The sequence below is a fragment of the Polyodon spathula genome, chromosome 22 (assembly GCF_017654505.1).
Source record: "Polyodon spathula isolate WHYD16114869_AA chromosome 22, ASM1765450v1, whole genome shotgun sequence".
In the NCBI taxonomy this organism is placed as follows: domain Eukaryota; kingdom Metazoa; phylum Chordata; class Actinopteri; order Acipenseriformes; family Polyodontidae; genus Polyodon; species Polyodon spathula.
Genome location: NC_054555.1, coordinates 3,314,628 through 3,321,893, shown reverse-complemented (window position 1 = coordinate 3,321,893; position 7,266 = coordinate 3,314,628).

Here is a 7,266-nt window from a genome sequence, read left to right as displayed (position 1 = left end):
TGAAACAGCCCTACTCCCTCATTCGCTGCTACTCTCACAGCAAGCCTGATTAGCTAATGGCAGTTATGAGGCCATATGTTATGACAATGAAGATCTGACCCCTATTAGGTCACTTTCTGGTTCTGTTCCAGCAGTCAGGTCTTAAAGCAGCAGTGATTTTGGAACTGAGGTGGAAAGGTCGTGCTGGAGTCTAATTAAAAATCATCAATCAGTGAAGAGAATTGCTGTTTTAATTAATACAGTACCCACTGGCAACTGGAAATGGGATTCGATTCCCTTGGAAAGTTTTAGTGTGGTAAACAGTGGTAAAAGCATAGCAAAATGTTATAAAGCATAGTAAAGGCTTTGTGATAAAATGGTGAAACACAGGCAAGCAATTAAATAATTGGAAACTAAAGCATGGAAAAATAAACATGGTTAACCATGAAAAAGCAAAAAAATGCAGCATGCATGGGAAAAAAAGGCAAAATACAAAACTACTGTGGAAATATACAGTGGTAAACTCATATTAGGATTTCTTCAGCAGGCCTTGCTGTGAGATGTTTGCTTTGTTGAAAGAAGTCGAATGAAAGAATCTGAGGAATTATGCCAGTGTCATCAATAATGTATAGGTGCAGTGAATCCTGGTGACCAGTTCAGAGACCATCTGCCATGACAGGAGTCATTTGAGCAAAAGACAGACAGACAGACTTTAATTTACTGAACCCCGGGGAGACTTCGTTACAGTCTGAGAATAAGAGCAGAGAGTCTTTGTGAATAAAAAAAGAAACAGGAGAACGGGAGTGTGGGGGTTTTAAAAATGGAAAGTAGTCATCTAAAAGGAAGACCATGGTAAAAAGTTTTTTATGTTTTTTGTGCATTTTCACAAAATCCGTCTCAAATTAAATAAACTAGAAACTTACAGCAAAGGACAGCACAGGGTCAAAGCATTCCTTTGACGTGTGCAGCATTGAAAGGAAAGAAAAAGAAAAGGAGAGATGGCTGTGTTGGTGTGGAGAACGACAGCACTCTGACCAGTGGGATGGGCATGAATCTGGATGAGTTTATTCCTGTGCCCCAGTCTGGATAGCTACGACATCCCTACCAAGCACAGTCACCGGGGGCCACTCTTAATAATGAGGGCTCAACTCCACAGGACTTTGTCACAGGAGATCTGATTGATCTTCTTGTTTTACAGGGGATGTGGAGAAGGGACTGGAAAAGTTTACAGATTTCTGGTCAACATACTAATACAATTGTGAAAGTTGAAGGGGCTAAAGGCAATACCGCTGCCTTCTTATGTTTGAAATATCTGTTTAAATATTACAGGGACATGGCCTGTGTCCTCATAATGTAGGTTTTGTCAGTAACATGAATTAATAAATACATGAAACAATGAATGAATTGTTTCAGAGATTACCTTGAAACTAAATGAGCCACCCTTCATGCTAGGGAGCCATCATGTTTCCTGAGTTGCAGCAGAGACCAGGGATGAGCGTATAACAATAAGCATTGATAAGGATAACAGATACCAAAGCTAACAGCCAATTTAAAAGCCTGCTTCCACAGCTATATTCTTGGTGAGGCCCAGAGGTAGTGAGAATCACAGCTAACAGGAAAGAAATAAAAGACAGACAACCTCCATAGCAGATAAACCTGCATTGGTGTTGCTCTGTCCCTTAGCTGTCATCATGGGGAGATTACAGGACACCTGACTGTTCTGTGCATTTACCAATGCAAGCACTGCAGGCCAGAAGTACAAGCCCCATGGAAACTCTTGAGCTGCAGAGATGGTGTCAATGAAAACAAATTAGAAAAAGTAGAATTCTATATTCTGTTTCTGCAATGGAACAGCCAGGGAGACGCATTCATCATACTGGAGCATGAGACAGAGCTGATCGCCAAATGAAGAAGTTTTAATATTTCATGATTCTCTGCCGAGGGGAGCTGTTTTTTCTGATTTTAATGAAGCAGTAATCTCAATGACAGATAGAGCCCCTATTCATCTAGAGCTAGTGTTAATCAAGCAGTGCCATGCGCTAGCTTCGTTTCATTGTCTGTATATATCATCCAAGACGGCAGTAAGAACAGAACGTTTTTCATTTTCATTTGTTTTTTCATTGATAGATCTTGTAAATGTAGTGCATATGATGGGTAAGGGAAGCAGACAGGTGCTACAGCAACTTCTTCTCATGGCTTTGTGATCCCTCCTCAATACTGACAAGTGAAGCAGAGACACTTGTACGTAACTACTCATCAAAGGTAATAGGAGTGACCCACCCTCACTCCCTCTCTCAGTCAGGCCAGTATTGGCTTGCAAATGGAAAGGGTTCAGGCTTTAATTACAATGGGGCTGTTAGTCATCAGCCTCTTCTCTCAGTGACATCTATTGAGCATGATCTGGCAGCTAGCTCTCCAGCACACGAGGGGCATGATGTATGGCCGACTTCAGGCCAGTTCATTTCCTGAAATAAATATCCAGGGAAATGTAGGCAACCGGAGGGTATTTTTTTCTTCACTATGTCCAATTATTGAATTCATTAAAAAAAAAAAGAAAAAAAGAAATATGTCTGGAATGTGCCAAACCAGACACAGCAACACCAAAGCGACAACCTACTTTAATGAGGGACGGAGGTCCCTTGCATGTTAGCAGATACCTTTGGATCAAGCACGTTGGATCAAATGTGCATGACATAATGTTTACCCTTAACCCTTAGTTGTTACAGTCCCAGTACACAGCTACCCAGGTAGTTTAAAGTGATATTTGCTTCTGATTTCAATAAGACTGGAGTTTGAAAACTATACGAGGAGATGGATTGATGAGGGACTACCACATGGTGGGAACTGGACCAACTGGACCCTTGTTAAGTAAAAGTTGCATAAATTCTAAATACATACACACATACATACATAGAAGGAAAGCAGAGTATGGGGATACAGTGTTGGTAATTGTGTGAAAAATCATTCAAGTGAAGCATGCTTTGCAATGTGCATAGTAAACACACAATGGTAGATTGCACTGGATGTACCTGTTATTTCTCAAAGTATTCTGCTTTCGTTTGCCCCTGGTCTGAGGCTGCCTACAGATGAAGGTGTTTGGTTGCGTCCTGCTGCCAGGTCTGACCCCAGGCTTTTAACTCCAGGCCTGAATCTTTGACCTATCAGAAAGTTGGTTTAATGATATCCTTATTTTCGTTTTAATACAAGTTTCCCTCCAATCCTCAAACACCATGCAAATGTAAATTTCACATCATCCAACACTTCATTAAAAGCAGGTTGCGAAACAAATGTTTGTAATGTTATGTTTTCTAACAGCAAAGCTTCAGAGATTCTTCATATTACGTCATTGCGGCAGTATAACTGTTCAGAAAGTAAACTATAAAAACTAAAGTTATGGAAAGGCCTGGAAATCAAAAAAAATATGCTGTTTCTTTTAATCCTTCAACAATATATTCATCTCATAAATGTGTAAGCAGGGAAACACGCTTGAATTTGAGCAGTGATGTAATAAATCTTGGCTAGCCATCACTGCCACGGAAAGAAGGTCCATTTGTCATTTTTGGACAAGCAAGGAGACAGGTCCACATGAGTGATCGATTGTAAAAACAATACATGTTATATACAATCACAACAGTGAAGTTAGGATTTGGTGAGTGTGTATGCATTCACTAGGATTCATTTAAAATGATCACGACAGGGGAAAAAAATGACGTTGCAAATCATGACATCACTGTTTTCAGCTGTTGTAGCTTGTATCATCCCATTATCTGTATCCTCCTGACTCTTCAGTACTGATAACTATAATGCCCTTAAACAGGGAAGTGATTGCTATAAAAGCCTTTAGAGCAGACAGTGTCTGCATTTCTAACACAATTTCATGCTACATTTGGGATAAAAAAAAAAAATGTCACAACAGTTTATGTATCCCTCACCCCAGCAGAATGAAAAAGACTTGCTAATTGCAATTTAAATATTACATAATTTACTTGACTGAGCACAAGCCTGAGGTGAAATGGATTACTGTGGAGATTTGTTTTAAAATGCAGGTACATGCGCACACACATGCATGCACACACACACACACACACACACACACACACACACACACACACACACAGACACACACACACAGACACACACACACACACACACACACACACACACACACACACACACACACACACGTGCGCGCACACACACACACAAACACTCAGAAAGCAGACACAAAAACAGAGAGACTCATACACTCACACATGCTCACACACACACATACACAGACAAACAGGCACACACACACACACACACACATGGACTGATAGACAGACAAAGATAAACACATTCAACTGTGAATGTTTTGCCCCTGATGAAACTGGAATCACTGACTGTATCTCAAATCCTATAGAAAACACAGGCAGCAGTTTATTTGGTCAGGCTACTATCAAAGCAATCACAATACCATGTCCTGGTCTCGTTTTGTTTTGATTGTTAAATACTGGCAAAGATGGCAGAGTCAACTGTAAAAAGAGTTTGGACACAAAGCTTTGCACATTGGTTGCTTTATTTACAATTCAGAAAGGGCCTATTTAATAGCCACAGTGACATCTATAGGGGAAATGGAAAAACTGCAGCTTATTGGCTTGTTATGTTATTTACCACTAGTGTAGCCAGGCAGATTCATCTAAAGGGGCCTCATTTTTTCCCATTCTAGTCTTGAACATGTTTAATGAGCTGGTTTAAACACAAGTGTGGATGTTTAATGTTATGCAGTTTAAAGCGGATGATTTATGTTTTAAATCTGTTTTGCATATGAAGTCTAAAGTAACCCTTTAATGTCCAAGGTGTGTTCTCAGACCGGTTAGCATGTGTAATATGGTGGAGGCTGGGCCCAATCTGGCGACCCCGTCCACAGCAAGCGATCTGCTTCACCACAATGCAAAAGATCAGGGCTTGCCTGCTTTAGAGATTTTAGTCCATTTAAACTCACCTATAGGGAGAAGAATCACTCAGTCACATTTGAAAACTTTTTTTTGCAGCATTTCTTCATTTAAAATGTTGCAGAAACACATAGCTTGTTTGAATACAGCCTCTTCTATTTTTAAACACAAAAATACCCAGTGGTGTTTTGGATTCAGTGGCACCCAGGAGGTTTTTCTGACAGGCTGAAAATCAGCTTCCCTGATCGTCGAAACATCTGACAGGTGTCGTGCTGCACTTCCTTTCACCTTAAAGCACAAACGGCTTTCACTGCATGTAGCTCTAATCAGGCATGTTGCGAACGGGGGTCCCTGAAAATATTTGCAGTGCTGGGTCACAAACTCACATTGAAGGGCGATCATACTGTAGCATACTGGTACATGCTTTTCAGTCTATATAATTCCTAGTGTAGGGTGGGTGGGAGAGGATCAAATACCAATATATGAAATGCAATATTTTAACATTATATTTAAAAATAAAATAAAGAAGCCTTGGAATATGCACGTTTCTAAATAAAATCAATTGAACAATACATTGCACATTCATTCATATTAGTTCCCATACATAAAATGCATAGGGACAGCACAGACAGTGCAAAGGGGCATTGTTATTATCAAGAGGGTGGCTAAGAAGACAGGCAGTTTTCATCACAGAATGGGATTGCTGTAATAGTTAACAGCAGCTGTTCAGAAACAATGGGAGCTGTGGAGCACGGCGAATGGGATAAGGGCTCAGCGTGGAGCCTTTGCTATTTGGAGCAGTTCGCAGACTCAGGTGTGCGATGCTCATCCTTGTTTTCTGCTCCAGCAGACAGCAGCAGATCAGATAGGGCAGGGGTGTGTGCGAATGTGTGCGGTAACCGTTCCAGTTGCCAGGATTCTAATTAGCAAAGTCTTCCATGCAAAAAGAGTGGTTGTTGTTTCCAAGCCACTCCACCCTGTAGAACTGATAAGTAAAAAAAAAAAAAAAAAAAAAAGATTCACTCAGGACTCGAAGCCCAGTGCTTAAATCAATCCTGTTTGTCTTCAAGATAGGCTCTCACCTATACAATGTGGACGTGTGTCTACCTGCATTCCCTGTGAGCCCCATTTCACCCCATCAGTCTTAGCAGGGAACATTTCTTGTAGCATGGAATGGAATGCAGCTGGAAGTTTATTTTCAGTGGATAGGTTCACTGCTGAAGCCCTGTAATATTCAGACCCTTGATTATTTCTCCTCAGAGCTCCTTCCAGCGTAATGTTGCAGGGCAGCTGCTAACAGGGGTTCTTGACTCTGTAGAATCAGAGGCCAGGAGCCATACCCTGCTGTGTAAGCCTTGCTTATATGTAGTGAAACAGGGCATTTCACTAATGCTAAAGTCCACATGTATACTGATTTTTTTCCATTTACATGTCATAATTGAATTTATGTATGTATCATTACCCAGGATATATCAATTGAGCTACAAAACATTTCATTTTAAGAGGATCCCAAGGGACAGACATTGCCTTAAACGGTCACCATATATATACACACACACACACACACACACACACACACACACACACACACACATATATATATATATATATATATATATATATATATATATATATATATATATATGGGTTATATTAATGTCCTGTATGATGTACTACGGGGATGCCCCTCGATATTATATATATAATATATTATATATATATATATATATATATAATTATATATATATATATGCATTACATATAATTAAATGGTTCTATTGGTAAAATTTACTAAATGTTTTATGTACAGCAGTAAAACATGTAGGGCAACTTCATTGTCTATTTCATCCACTTTAGTCACTGTAACATTATAAGTTTCCTATGTGTGCTATAATGCATGTATGCCTTTTCAAAGTCTTGGCAGGGCAACTTATCAAACCACATAACAGTTTTATCCTGAAACCAATTAAATAAAAAAAAATCAAGACCAAAGGGCTTACAATAATATATCTGCAGTCCTCTTCCATGATGAGATTCCAGCACACCACCAAAAAAAATCCCTGGAAACAAAGAGCTGAAGACGACTTTCTGGATAATGCAGTCTGAAGGTTCTTCCTTCCACAGTCCCATTATATTTTACAGAAACGGATCAGACACATTAAATGAAGTGCAAGAGAACTGTATCCGACTCTATCAGCCCTCCACAGTGGAAACTTCGGGGTCATTGAGAGTAAGGACTCCAGATGCATTGCCACAGTTCATATCTACACTGAGGCAAATAACACATTGCTACTGACTGTGCTTCTCAATAATGCTTTCGACTCACCTTCAATTAACACAGCCTGAAAAGCCC